We start from the raw sequence: 15,406 nt of genomic DNA, 5'->3' as shown, positions 1-15,406 counted from the left end.
GAACGCTTGAAAGTTGGATTGTTTTATTTCTATTTTACTTTTCTCCTCCGCTCTGCTCGGAATCGCAGCGGCGCAGCCCCAACCTAAACAACAGTTGCTGCCTGCCCACTCGGCTTGGAATAAACACAGCGCCCCAGCCCCCCAGGGCATCAAATGCAGCCTCCCCAGCTGCACTGCCGGCTAATCCGGTGATCTGCGCTCCCTCCCTTTCCTTTTGGAATCCCAGCATTGTCTAGCGCCCAAGTTGCTGCTCTGCCTCTGCGTCCGTGCTCAATCTCGCTAGCTTTTGCTGCCGGGGCCGTTTAGTCCTCTGGCTCGAAGTCGCAGAGACCTCCTGACCCTGAGATGATGACCTCCCTCCGCGACAGCGCCACTTCCGATTCCAGGAAAACGGCAGCGCAAGTGGGTCTAGTGGGGTTGCTCAGTTTAAGCCAGGATAAGGCGGGGCGGCGGCACACCGCCGCTCTCTGAGCGTCTGATTAGCTCGAGGGGACGTTGATTAGAGCCCAGTTGCGCGGCTAGCTGCGCAGCGCTCGCTAGCCTTTTGGCGTCGCACGGGGCGTGCCAAGACCCGGCATCAGATCAGGCATCTGCCGTGCGGAGTCTATGAGGATCGGGATTGCTGGGGGCAAAGCTGGCCGAATGAGTTTTTTACCTCAAAGAAAAAAAAGGAAATTTGGTAGGAAATGATAATGCGCTTCGTCCTCGCTTGACTTCTGCGTTCCAGAAAAACCAAAACACGTCAGGGAGCTCATCACGCGCGGCGAGTCAAACCGACGAGGGCGTTGCCAAGCTGCCATCAGGGGAGCTCATCACTCGTCAGAGGGGGGGGGGAGAGGGAGTCGACGCATCAAATCAATAACGAAACGGGATACATTAATGGCGGATGATTGCATTACCACGGGACGGGGTCCCCTGATCGATGGTGACGGCCTCAGAGTGCCTGACGGGGGCATCGTTTTCACCGGGAAAGGCTACGCATGCATGCTGCCATGCCGCGGTGCGGGCCGTGCGGCCGCTTGCGCTGCGGTTGCGCCTGGGCAGTGTGGTTGGTTGGGCGAGTCTAACGACCCTGCTTTTTTACTCCACCTTCTAGGCTCGGAAGCGGGGAGCCTTTCAGGGTTCTGACTTTTGACCGGCCCAGTCAACGCATCAGGTCGTCGTCGAGCGAGGCAGGTCATAAACTTAGAGCCCAAGCCACGTACTTGTGTGTGTAAAGTAAAGGGCCGAAAGGCAAGCAGCCTGCTACGAGACTTCCAAACCGAGCGTCTGGATGCATGCCCGGAATTGGATTCATCCACACGACCACACGTATATGCTCGCTAATTCAAACTTTGCCGTGTGGGTGTGCTAGTAAAAAGGGAGATTTTATTTTGACTCGATCGAACCGAATCGGTGAATGAATAAATACGTGTTCAGCTTAATATTGTGGATGAAAGAATGATGTTGATTGTTAAACCTCATTAGTCTCATGCCCTCTTTAATTACTTCGGGGGCTCGGCGCCAGTTGATCCATGCACGCTAAAGGCTTCCTGGTGGCGCCTTCCTCTAGAATTCTTTTCCAATAAACATATATGAATATAATTTTTTTCATGACAACTTATTCACAAAAAAAAATCATGAGACTGTCTTTGAATGTAAATCTTGGGTACAACTTCTTGAAGAAAAAGAATTGTTCAAATAAGTTTATTTTTGTCGGGTACCATGATTAGGGGCACTCTAATCAGGGGATTAAAATTGCCATAAAAACGCAAACACGTGTTTGGCAACCGGGCCCACGAAGGTGTACAGCCTCCTTCCAATTTGAAAGAAAGGAAAGGACTCAAAGAAGCCCAACACGCGGCCCACGTATGCAGTGCGGCTCATCCGCACCCCCTCGGACCCGCGGGGTGATCTCCGCCTCGCTCGAGGGCTCCCCGCCGAAGCCCTCGACCGCGCCCCGCGCCTCCGCCTTGCTCGAGGGTAGCGAGCCTGCCCTCGAGAAAGCAGAACGTCTCCGCCTCGCTCGAGGCCACTCCTCGACGGAAAGAACAAACGACCCTTCCGCTCACCCGCTCGCCATACGGAGGTATTAATGCCAACCACTCCTCCACAGCGCCCGGGTCAGACGGCGTCAGGTCGCAATTCCCCAGAGTGGCTGTGACCGGAGTCTCGTCCGCCAACTCCGGTCACTGCTCCGCCATTCCGGACGCTGTGACGACGCTGTGGGAACCTGCGACGCAGTGCAAGACGTGCTCGGCACTGCTCCAGCTACTATAGTACCAACTCCCCATACCTCATTCGTACTTTCTCTTCCGCGGAGCCCTCGAACGGCATGGGCACGACCCTCAGAAGCGGCTCCGGCCTTGACCAGGACAAGACCCTAGCCTGTAGGACCCTCGGAACGCCGCCACGCCACGCCTGAAGGACGGTACCCCCCCCCCCCCCCCACAGCAACGACCACGCCGCCCGCTGGAGCCGCCAGGACGCCGGCGCGATCTCCGCAAGACCAAGGACGATGCCCAGGACGACTGCCACGCCCGGCGCCATACCCCACAGTGTACTTCCCACAGTGCTCGACCACTGCACCCCCTGTGCATGTACACCGTCTCTTCTTGTGTCTATAAAAGGAGGAGGCGGGCTTTCCCTTAAGGGGGTCGGCCCATTCGGTAGAACACAACACTCAGCACTACTCACAGAGCACATACGCTTTTCTGAGCCCCGATATTGGCACTCGCCTCAATCAACTCCTCCTCTAGCAGAAGACTTGGGAACTTCCCTCCCTCTCTCGCTTCGCTTGTACCCCCTACTATAGGCACAAGGTGCAAGATAGTACAGTGCTCTCGCACACCCCTTTGCTAGACGTACGGCCCCACGGCCAGAACCAGGATAAACCCGTGCATTACTGTGTTGCCTCTTGCATCAATATTTGGGACGAGAAACATGAAGCATCATCACTAGTTGGGTCCGGCCCGCCGGGTCAGGACACCGACAGTTGGCGCACCAGGTAGGGGTCGCTGCGTGACATTTTCTCTTTTGTTCCCATTTGATCTCCAGGGATGGCGAGCAGATCCAACCCATTCCCCATGGGCGTCTCGGATCCGCTCCCAGCGGGATATGTGATTTAGTTCGGGAGTCTTGAGTTCAGAGCAACCGGCAACGGTTACCTCATGGAGTTCCTCTCGCCCAGACGCAACCCTGACACTCCGACTTCACCAGCCCGGCGCAACAGGCGCTCGGGCCAGCACTCGCGACAAGCGCGCATGGAGCGGCGCTGGGAGGCAGGCCTCAGCTCCCCCACGTGGGTTGAGGTTGCCATGTCGCAGTTCAGCGTCGAGGCCGACGGGGCCACCGCTTCGTCATCACGTGCCTCGACGTCATCTACGCCGCCACCATCATCGACTGCAGCCCCAGCGCCTCCCAGGGGTGGCGCGACTACGCCGTTGCCCTTTCCCTTCGGGATGCGCAACGCTGCCACCTACGCGTCTTCGTCCAGCACTAACTTCGCCGAGTACGAGGATCTGCCGAGTCATCACCTCCTGTCGATCCGCAACCTCATCGCATCATCTCCCAATGACTCCTACCCCGAGACGGCGAGCTCGATTGCCGACGACATCAGCTTCTTCATGGACAACTTCACGGCCGAGGAGGCCGAGGACTACTCCGGGGTCCGCGACCCCGACGCTTTCCGCTCGTTCCAGCTCGCGGCGGCTTACTGCCTCACCTGCTCCGAGTACTCTAGCGAGGGGGATTACGATCCCACTCGGGAGTGCTTCTTGGCCGAGCTCGCGGACGGGCAAAACGACAACGCTCCGGGCAATGACGGCAACGGCGGGGCAGACGCACAGGTAAACCAACCAGTGGTGCCGGCCGCGACCCCATCTTCTTCGTCAAGCTCGGCGGCGCGGCAGGCACAGCTGGCGCAGCTCAAGGAGCTTCAAGCCAAGCTCGAGGAGCAGCGTCGGCAGACACAAGAGCTGCGCACAGCACTCGAGCAGCAGCGCACCGCGCGTGGCGCACATGCCCAAACGGCGGCACGCGTTGCCTGGGAGCGGATCTTAGCCGATGACAACATTGACAAACCTCCGGAACTGAAAACGGCCGGCGAAAAACTCATCGCTGCGGCCTACCTACTCCAAGCAATGCCCAAGCCGTCGACGACTTCGGGTCGCAACCTACGCCGCGAGGCACAGGTGCTCATCGAGCAAGCTGTTGTGCAGCAGGCTGAGAGCTCTGCGTCTCGCATGCGCTCGATAGTCCCGAAGCAGGCCGGTGGGACTGCACGGTAGGACCACGAGATTTCGGTGCACACTCCACCAGGAGGGAAGGGAAAGGCAGCCGCAGCGCACTGTGCGAAGGCACCCTCGGTGCATGACCGCATCGGAAAGACTCCCGCAAGGGAGCGACTCCACGACACGCGCGGACATGCCGGCGACGGCGACGCCCGCAACATCATCAATGGCAGGAAGTACACCCTTCGACGAGGTGGACGTTTCGACCCCGAACATGACATGGGCGAGTCACCGGAGCCTCCGGGCACCCGTGTGTTCAGCCGGGAGATTCGTACCGCTCCTTTTGCCCCACGCTTTCGACAGCCCACCACCCTCTTCAAGTACTCGGACGAGACCGATCCCGCAGTCTGGCTCAACGACTACCGCCTAGCATGCCAGCTGGGCGGTGCGACGGACAACGCGGTCATGATCCGCAACCATCCCCTTCACCTTGCTGACGCCACACGAACGTGGCTCGAGCACTTGCCCGCGGACCAGATCCACAACTGGGCCGACTTAGTCCAGATCTTCGTGGGCAACTTCCAGGGCACGTACGTGCGCCCTGGGAACTCCTGGGACCTCAAAGGGTGCCGGCAGAAGCCCAATGAGTCCCTGCGCGACTACGTGCAGCGCTTCTCCAAGCAATGCACCGAGCTCCCCAGCGTCACCCACGTCGAGGTCATCAACGCCTTCCTCGAGGGCACGACGTGCAGGAACCTGGTGCACGAGCTTGCGTGAAGCCGTCCCGCCAACACCAACGAGTTGTTCGACACTGCCACCAACTACGCCGCTGGCGAGGAGGCCGTTGGTGCCATTTTCGACGACAAGCCGAACAAGCGCAAAGAAGATGCGCCCGCAGAGGGCAGCAACGCCAAGACCAACGCCCCCGCCAAGAAACAAAAGCGGGGGAAGAAAGGGAAGAAGCCGGCCCCACCAAACCAACGTGGCCCGGGGCAGGCGGAAGACTCCAACAAGGCCTTCGTCGCTGTCCCGGACCGCAAAGGACCTCGAGGCCCCCCTCGAGGCGGTGGCGGCCTGTTCGACGACATTCTCAAGAAGCCGTGCCCTTACCACAAGGGCTCGGTCAACCACACCCTAGAGCAGTGCGAGATGCTCCGAAAATACTATAACCGCGTCACGCATCGCGACGAGGACAAGAAGAAGGATGCTGGCGACAAAGGCGGAGACGACGAGTTCCCCCCGGTGGAGAACGTCTTCTTCATCTTTGGAGGACCGACGACAAACGTGACCTCTCGGCAGCGCAAGCGTGAGCGCCGGGAAATCTTCTCCGTCACCAAGGCCACGCCATCATACCTCGACTGGTCGGAGGATACTATTTCCTTCGGCCGCGAGGACCATCCCGACTACATCCCACACTCGGGACGGTACCCGCTTGTTGTCGACCCCATCATCGTCAACACCCACTTCTCCAAGGTGCTCATGGACGGAGGCAGCAGCCTCAACATCATGTACGCCCACACCTTGGAGCTCATGGGGATCGGATTGAACAAGCTCCGCCCCAGCAAGTCGCCATTCCATGGCGTTGCACCGGGGAAGCGAGTCCAACCCCTCGGCCAGATCGACCTACCCGTCTGTTTCGGCACGGCAGCCAACTTCTACAAGGAAGTGCTCACCTTCGAGGTGGTGGGGTTTCGGGGAGCCTACCACGCCATACTTGGTCGTCCCTGCTATGCCAAATTCATGGCCATCCCCAACTACACCTATCTCAAGCTGAAGATGCTGGGCCCGAGGGGTGTCATCACCATCGGCTCCTCGTTCGAGCATGCCTATGAGTGCGACATCGAGTGTGTCGAGCACGCGGAGGCTCAAGTGGAGGACGAGGCCCTCGCATCCACCCTTGACAAGATGGCAAGCGAGGCCTTGGACTCCACGCACCGACACGCGGGCAGCTTCGAACCCGCCGAGGGTATCAAGAAGGTGCCCCTCGACCCGAATCACCCCGATGACAAAGGTGTTGCAGGTCAGCGCCACCCTCGACAGCAAATAGGAAGTGGTGCTCGTCGACTTTCTCCGCGCCAACGCAGACATCATTGCGTGGAGCCCCTCGGACATGCCTGGCATACTGAGGGAGGTCGCCGAGCACTCCCTTGATATCCGACCCAACTCAAAGCCGGTGAAGCAGCGCCTGCGACGCTTCAACGAGCTCAAGCGCCGGGTGATCGGCGAGGAGCTGCAGAAACTTCTGGCAGCCGGATTCATCAAGGAGGTATTCCATCCCAAGTGGCTAGCTAATATTGTATTAGTGAAGAAAAAGAATGGAAGTTGGAGGATGTGCGTAGACTACACTAGTTTAAATAAAGCATGCTCGAATGTTCCATTTCCTTTGCCGCGTATTGATCAAATCGTAAATTCAACTGCGGGATGTGAACTTTTATCCTTTCTTGATGCTTATTCCGGTTACCACCAAATCAAGATGAAAGAGTCCGACTAGCTCGCGACCTCTTTTATCACACCTTTCGGCATGTACTGCTACGTCATGATGCCTTTTGGCCTCAGAAACGCCAGAGCTTCATATCAGCCGTGTATGCTCCATGAATTCGGGGACCATCTCGGGCGGAACATAGAAGCATATGTCGATGACATCGTTGTAATATCCAGGAAGTCGGACGACCTGGTAGCCGATCTCAGGATCGCATTCGATTGCCTAAGGGCCAAAGGGGTAAAACTCAACCCCGAGAAGTGCGTGTTCGGAGTCCCTCGAGGCATGCTCTTGAGCTTCATTGTCTCCCAGCGAGGCATCGAACCCAACCCTGAGAAAGTCTCGGTCATCACTCGGATGGGACCGATCCGAGACCTAATGGGGGTACAGAGGGTCATGGGATGCCTAGCGTCCCTCAGCCAATTCATCTCGCGTCTCGGCGAGAAAGGCTTGCCCCCTGTATCGACTCCTGAGGAAAACTGAGCGCTTCACGTGGACCCCCGAGGCTCAAGAAGCCCTCGACAGGCTAAAGGCATCGCTCACTCACGCCCCCATTCTCACACCACCCATAGACGGCGAGCCCCTCTATCTGTACGTAGCTGCAATGACCAAAGTGGTCAGCGCGGTGATCGCTGTCGAAAGACAAGAGGAGGGCCATGCTCTGCCTGTCCAACGGTCGGTGTACTACATCAGCGAAGTGTTGTCCGAAACCAAGACACGCTATCCGCAGATCCAGAAGCTGCTATACGCAGTGGTTTTGGCTCGGCGCAAGCTGCGCCACTACTTTGAGGCCCATCCCGTCACCGTGGTCTCGTCTTTCCCTCTAGGAGAGATAGTCTGCAACAGGGAAGCCGAGGGTAGAATTGTCAAGTGGTCCGTAGAGCTGATGGGAGAAACTCTCACCTACGCCCCTCGCAAGGCGATTAAGTCCCAAGTCTTGGCCGACTTCGTCGCTGAGTGGACGGACACTCAGCTACCCCTACCACAAATCCAAGCTGAATGCTGGACCATGTACTTCGACGGGTCGGTGATGAAAACCGGCGCCGGCGCTGGCCTCCTCTTCATCTCACCCCTCGGAGAGCACATGCGCTACGTAATACGCCTGCATTTCCCTGCGTCTAACAACATGGCGGAGTACGAGGCCCTCCTCAGTGGCCTCCGCATCGCCATCGAGCTTGGCGTCAAGCACCTCGACGTACGCGGTGACTCTCAGCTCGTCATCGACCAAGTGATGAAGGAGTCTAGCTGTCACGACCCGAAGATGGAGGCATACTGCAATGCAGTACATCGCCTCGAAGACAAGTTCGACGGCATAGAACTCAACCACATCCCGCGCAAGTACAACGAGGATGCCGATGAACTAGCCAAGATCGCGTCAGGGCGGACCACCGTCCCCCCGAACATCTTTGCTCGCGACATCGCCAAGGCCTCCGTCGACTTCAAAGATTCGGCGGAACCAGGCCCCTCGAACACCGGGCCCCCCCCGGCGGGAACCCCTCGGCGGACGAGGCCGAGCCCATGGACACTGACTTCGAGACCTCCTCCGTGGACGAGGCCGAAGCAATGGAGATCGACGAGCCCCAACTTTGCGAGACTGGCGCACCCAATACCTCGACTGAATGATTCGAGGGATCCTACCCTCGGACCGCGCTCAGGAGCAGCGCCTCGCTAGGCGGGCCAAGTCCTTTGACCTAATCGACGATGAGTTGTACAAATGCAGTCCCTCGGGCGTTTTGCAACGATGCATCCGCATCCCCGAGGGCAAGGAGCTGATCCGTGACATCCACGCTGTCATCTGCGGTCACCACGCCGCGCCACGTACCCTCGTGGGTAACGCGTTTCGACAAGGCTTTTACTAGCCCACCGCGGTCGCCGACGCCACTGACGTCGTACGGACCTGCGAGGGTTGCCAGTTCTATGCTGGAAAGACGCACCTCCCGGCCCACGCTCTGTAGACCATCCCCATCACATAGCCGTTCGCCGTGTGGGGATTGGACCTCATTGGCCCGCTGCAGAAGGCGCCCGGGGGCTACACCCACTTGTTGGTGGCAATCGACAAATTCTCCAAGTGGATCGAGGCTCGACCCATCGGCAAGATTAGATCCGAGCAAGCTGTTCTGTTCTTTACTGACATTGTCTTTAGGTTTGGGGTTCCGAACTCGATCATCACCGATAACGGCACCCAGTTCACAGGCAAGAAATTATTGGCATTCTGCGACTGCTACCACATACGCGTGGACTGATCGGCTGTGGCGCACCCACAGACGAATGGACAAATAGAGCGTGCCAATGACATGATCCTCCAAGGACTGAAGCCAAGGATCTTTAACAAGCTGAACAAGTTTGGCCGGAGGTGGCTCACAGAGCTACCCTCGGTTATTTGGAGCCTGAGGACGACCCCAAGCAGAGCCACGGGCTTTACCCCGTTCTTCCTCGTCTATGGCGCCGAGGCCATGCTCCCCACAGACCTGGAGTATGGGTCACCGAGGCTCAAGGCCTATCAAGAGTAGCAGAACCAGCAAGCCCGTGAGGACTCGTTGGATCAAGTGGACGAGGCTCGAGATGTGGCGCTCCTACACTCTGCGCGTTATGAGCAGTCCCTGCGAAGATATCAAGCGCAGAGAGTTCGGCGCCGAGACCTCAACAAATGGGACTTGGTGCTGAGGCTTCGACAGGACAACAGGGGCCGCCACAAGCTCTCACCACCGTGGGAAGGCCCATATATCATCGCCGAGGTGCTCAAGCCCGGCACGTACTAGCTGGCGAACGAAAACGGCGAAGTCCTCACCAATGCTTGGAATATACAGCAGTTACGTCGTTTCTATCCTTAGAGTTCCAAGCTATTTGTACATTGTTTGTACTCGCATTTACGATTTCTCGAAATAATAAAAGAGTATGCTTTACTTGTTTATTTTTTGGGAACTTTCCGGACCCTCGGGGGCTCGGAGGCGCACGGACACTGAGGTACGCCTGGCTTTACCCTCGGCAAAGCCAAGCCTCCCTCAGGGGCTATTACGGGGGGAACCCCCGAACGTCTCCAAAAAATCGCCAATGTTTTTTCGAAAAATTCCCGCTTCTAAGTTTCTCGTATACTTGGGAAAAACGGACACGAGGCATAAGCAACTACGGTACGGGGCCGGCCGTGCCGTGGGGCCGCCTACGCCTCCGGGATACAGCACCCCCCTCACCACCTCACACCTAAGTCGCTTATGAACGCGGAATTCCTCGCAGAAGTTTACCAAAGTCGCATACGAGAACATGGAAATAGAGTAAAGAAAACGAGGGTTCAAATGCACAAGGCCACGATGGGCCACACTGTCGATTTATAATTACCAATTTCTTACACCCACAATTACTATTATGATAAAGTACTAACTTATTACATGGGCTCCGAGGCCCAGAATACCTACAGGTTATCATCCTCCCCTTGCGGGTCTTCTACAGCATCGAATTTGGCTATGGGGGGATGTCGGCTTCCAGCTTCGCGGCCAGGACGGTGGCGAACCCCTCGACGGTGGCGTCGGCATCGTCCATGATTGCCGACGCAGTGTCCGGGCTGGCGTCGTTGGGGACCACATACCCCGACGACACTCTTTGGAGGTCCATGATGTAGTGCATCGAGGCCACGGCGAGGGCTCGTAGGACACCAAGGCGGAAGGTGCTCTTGGCGTGCTCGGCGATCCGGCCACCTAGCGCTTGCAGGCGGCTGATCACCGAGCTGCTAGACACGGCGCCCTCCCCCTCGAGCTTCTGGCACATGCTCACAATGGTCCGCTCCAGGTCAGTGTATTCAGCCTGCGCCGCCATGAGCGCGGTGTTGACCGCCTCCTTCGCCGCAGTCTCGTCCGCCACTCTCTGCCTCAGCTCTGATCAAAGGAACCAAGATAAGCTGCGATAAATTAGAATCCAACAACAGCGAAATCTCGAGCACTCACTCGCGATATTCTTCTGCGCTTCCTCCTGCTGGACTCGGGTGGCCTCCTCGAGCGAGGACAAGGAGTCCTCCTTCTCCTTGAGGGCGTCCTCCGCGTTCCGGATGGCCACCTCCTTTTCCTCGAGGGCTTTGCCCTTTTCCTCGAGGGTCCTGAAGAGCGTGGCGATGGTCGCCTTCTCGCGTTGGAGCTCGGCTTCCTTGTGCTGGAGCTCGGCCTCCTTCTGCTCGAGCGCCGTCCTAACACGCTGCAGCTCGGCAGTCTGCGCCTCGGCCTCCTGAGCCTTCTGCTCTGCCGCGGCCCTCTGGACGTCGCCCTCGCTGGCGGTCCGCGCCAGCTCTTCCTCTAGCGCCTGCTGACGCGCCCCCAGATCTGTCATCTTGCTGTTAGCGTCGATGTTTTGGAGCACCAAGTCAGCATTGTGCTGCCCAAGCCAGCGCATTTGGGAGTACACCCGGGTCAGCTCGTTGCTCTTTTTGCGTGAAATGTCCCTCAGCTGCTGCAAGTGGATGAGCGTGAATGAAACGCATAAAATCAAGGCCAAATACATACGATTCCGGGGAGAGAGCCACCTACCAGGCTGATCTGGAAATCCGTCATTCTATGGAGCTCCAAGGCGCGGTCGAGGTGGCCCAGAATCTGAGAGCCGGCCTCGAACTGCGCCTTCCAGACGGCTTCCTCCTCCTACTCGTTGCGGAGAAACTCCAAGGGGACCCCGGACTGGATGATCGCCCCGTGACGGGGCCCCTCGGACGTCCCCACGTTGAGTACCTCCTCGGAGGCCGACGTGAACTCGGCAATCCGGTCGGCGGCGCTGGCCGCAGCAGCAGGGTCAATGTCCCTCGAGTCCCCGAACTCCTCGCTGCTCTCCAGCCGTTTGCGCCATCACCGCTGGAACAACACCGTCGTCCCGAGCCCCCGCAGGCTCCCGGATGCAGGTTTCCTCCACTGCCGGTGCCCTTGGCGCCGACTCCTCCTCCGTGACGCCCTCGACCCCAGCCCTCGGGGGCTCGAGGATGAGGGTCTCCACCTCTATTTGGCTGGCGGGGCACTTTGGGGCGTCCCCACCAGCTCCTTCGCCTGCGATCGGCCGAGTGGCGCTATCCTCGTCGCCCCGACCAGCCTCGACTTCGACGTCCGGCCGGGTGGCGTCATTTGCACCGCCCCGGTCGACCTCCCCTCGGCATCAGCCTGAGCGGCCGTTACAGTGCCGCCCTGGCCGGCGTCGCCCCTGCTCTCCGGCTGTGACACCCCAGGTGTTTAATTAGATGAACCAGAGTCATTAGCACCAAATCATGCATCCTTAACCAAGAAACGTTGAAATAGATGTGTATGTATGTGTGTCTAAGTGTATATGTGCATAGGTCGAAAACTTTAAATAGTTTTTAATCTGATGCAAGTTTGCTTATGAAATTTCATAGGCACCTCACTAAAATCATAATAAACCAAAGTCTAGTTGAAGTCATGGGAATAAAGTGAGTTTTGCACATAAAATGATAAGTCGATCCACATTGCATTTTCTCCCATAATTAATTTCAGAAAATGCTGAAAAGATCCGAAAATACAAAGTGCAAACCATAGCTTAAATTAATTTTTGCCCAAAACAAAAGTTGTAGAGTTTCATATAACAAACAATTTTCATGTTCAAAGTTTTTCAAGTTACCACACAAAATTTGGAGAAAAATTCGAAAAACCATGTGTATAGGGTAATCACTTTTGCATTTAAATTTGAATTTGTAACTTTCAAATGAAACCTCAATTGGGAAAATGCCTGAAACAAAAGTTGTAGGATTTTGAATTTTAAACAACTTTCGTATTCAAACTTTTTCGAGCTTCCATTGAAAATTTTAAGAAAATTTAAAGTCAACTCTCTGACTTCTCTCTCTTCTCTCTCTCTCTTCTTTCCCTCCCGGCACTCGAAAGCAGAGCAGGGCAGTTGCGCTGCCGCCTGCCGCTGCTGCACCGCTGCTGCCTCGCTGCGCCACGTCATCACCATCCCACTCGAGCGCGCACGCCCGCCCTCGCTGCAGCACACCCCCTTCCTCGCTGAGCCCCTGCCGGCCTTCAATGCCGCTCCACAACGAGGGCATGGCGACGCCGCTGGACATCAGTGCCGCCCAGTGCTTAACCCCGCGCCCTCTCCTGCCAAGCTCTCCCCCCCCTCTCTATTTTGCCTTCCCAGGAGCCGTTCTCGCACCCCCACTCCACTTACCTCCCTCTCCCAGAGCCTCTCCTCCTCTCCCTTGCCCAGGGACGCCGCCCGCCGTCCGCCATGGCCGCCGCCCGAGCTCCACCGCCGAGCTCCCTTCTCCAGCCCTCCTCCGTCCAAGCCAACCCCTGAAACGGCACCCTCACCCCCTGAAGCTCCACGGCGAGGTCCCGGCCGCCCATACCTGCCGGAACACCGCCGCCGTCGCCATTAGCTGCCGCCGGCCGCCCGCTCCCATGGAGCTCCTCCCTCCACCCCTCCGCAGCCCAAACCAAGCGCACAACCCCCTCCCCCACCTCTCCCTGAAGCTTCTCGACCTTCCCACGCCGCACATCCCCCGTCGGAGCGCCGCCGACCAGACCGGCCGCCGGCCCCTGTTCCACGCCGGCGAGCCGACGCCGGCCATCCCAATCCCATCCGAGCGCACCCCGAGGTAGCTACGGACCTCTTGATGCTCATACCCCTCTCCTCCCTCGCCGCCGGCGAGCGAGCTCGCCGGATTTCGGCCGCCCGACGTCTCCCCTGCTCCAAGTCCGGCCAGGGACCTATTTGCAAGTCCCCAAAACTTTCCAGGGGTATATATGCGAGAGTCAGCTTTGTTTTTCTTTTTGTTTCCAAAAACAACGAACTTGTAAAATCGATATAAATTCGTAGAAAAATCAGAAAAATGCAAACTCAACTGTTTTGGAATACTTGTTACAATATTTAAAAGTTTTGTTACATGCACATCTTCAGAATCTATCTACATTTTAATCTAGGAAAAAGATTAGATTAAATGGCTATGTTTGTTCTAGGAGTTATACTCAGTATCTATAGCTTATTTTTTGCTAGATGTTACTTCCTGCAATGTGTAGACCTGTTTAAAAATCTGAGTACCAATTGACACCCCTAACTAGATGAAATCCTAGTCTTTGCTAGATCTAGCTTAACAACTTGCTATTTATTTCTGGATGTTATACTATAGATATGTACATGAATATTTTTCCATGTTTTTGTAATGCTAGTTAAACACCACTGTCCAATTTTGGTTAATTTTTGATCGGTCTAGCTATATGTGTGATTTAATCCATGTTTAATAGTGTTATTTCATGATAAATAGTTCTGTTAACTAGAAAAATATGAAAAATTCACAGCATACTTTACACCATATTATAAATATTCAAAAAAAGCTTTAACACCAGAACTTGTAAATCTTGTTATGTATAAATAGGTTTTGTTTCTAGCAGTGTCTATTTGTTTTATTTTTCACGATTAATTTGCTGACTAAAATTTGTTAAAACTTTTACAGTAGGATTCTTAGCATATCTGAAATACTCTGTAAAATCATGAGCACCATTACTATCATATTCCGTCTTGTAGAAATGAATCTTCTTTATAGAAGAATCTGTGTATTTTAATTTTCATGTTAGATATGATTAATGAAAATGGCTGAAACTTTTATAGTAAGATTTTTGTTTAGTTTTGTTCTCTGCATAAAAATTTCAACACCATAAACTCTTCCTAGTAATGATAGTAAATAAACTAAGTTTCTATGTGAAAAATGACAAAAGACAAAAATAAGAAATCCAACTTGCTCTATAAGTTTAAGCCAAGTTAATTACTACTCTATAAACGATTGGCCAAGTAGATGTAAATGAAATATTTTACAACTTTATAGTGAAGTAAATAATAAATTGTTACGGTCACACAACTCATGCATGTGCATTTCATATAGATACGCCTACTCTCGCCGACGGTACGTATGAGCTGGTGCCGGAGTCCGAGAGTGAGCAGCGTGAAGCCCAAGCTAATCTAACTGAAGCCGCCGAAGACCCGAACCAAAGTTCGGAAGAGCCCAAGGCTAACTTTGCTTAGCAAGGCAAGCCCCGGAGTATGTCCTATCTATTGTTGATTTATGCAACTGCTTATATTTCTATATACTTGTGCATTTACGTTTACAGGAGTTGATTGAAACCTTAGTTTCATGATCCTAGGTACCTATGCTTTAACACTAGTTGGTTTAGGTCGCTAGTTGGCTAGGCTAATGGTTCGGTAGAAATCGAGTGATTTCCTGTCACTCGCGAGAATTATAGGAATTGAATGTCCACTACATACTGCAACTATAAGGCTCACGGGCGGAGCTGTGGTACTTGTGATGCCCCGTCTGTTTAGTGAAAATGGATAAGGCCGCAGTGTGTGGTAGTGGTGGTTAAGCATTTGAACGTACTAACCACATGCCGAAAATATGGTAATCGGTAAGCTTAAGTACTGGATTGAACCGAGGCCGGAACATACTCCCCACCGTCTTGAACTCATTCACATCTAGCTAATTGCGAGTACAGAGTCGTCGTACCGCTGTACTTGAGGGCAGTGGGCCTGTTCCGTGAAGCGGGAATTGAAGGGAACTGTTGCGTGGGTGACTCTGTTCCCATGCGTGTGTTTAGGTTTGTCTGGCCAGGTTAACAAATTCGATTCGAATCGTCCGCCTCTCACGGATATTGGGACTGCTTAACCCTTTTGCCACATAGAGTAAGAAGTGGAACACTGAGGATGATGAATATGGTTGAATGATGAAAAATAATTATTTTCACCATGT

This window comes from Panicum virgatum, chromosome 9K (genome assembly GCF_016808335.1).
Source record: "Panicum virgatum strain AP13 chromosome 9K, P.virgatum_v5, whole genome shotgun sequence".
Lineage (NCBI taxonomy): Eukaryota > Viridiplantae > Streptophyta > Magnoliopsida > Poales > Poaceae > Panicum > Panicum virgatum.
The sequence above is the reverse complement of the archived record's forward strand: the minus strand, read 5'-3'. Positions refer to the sequence as shown.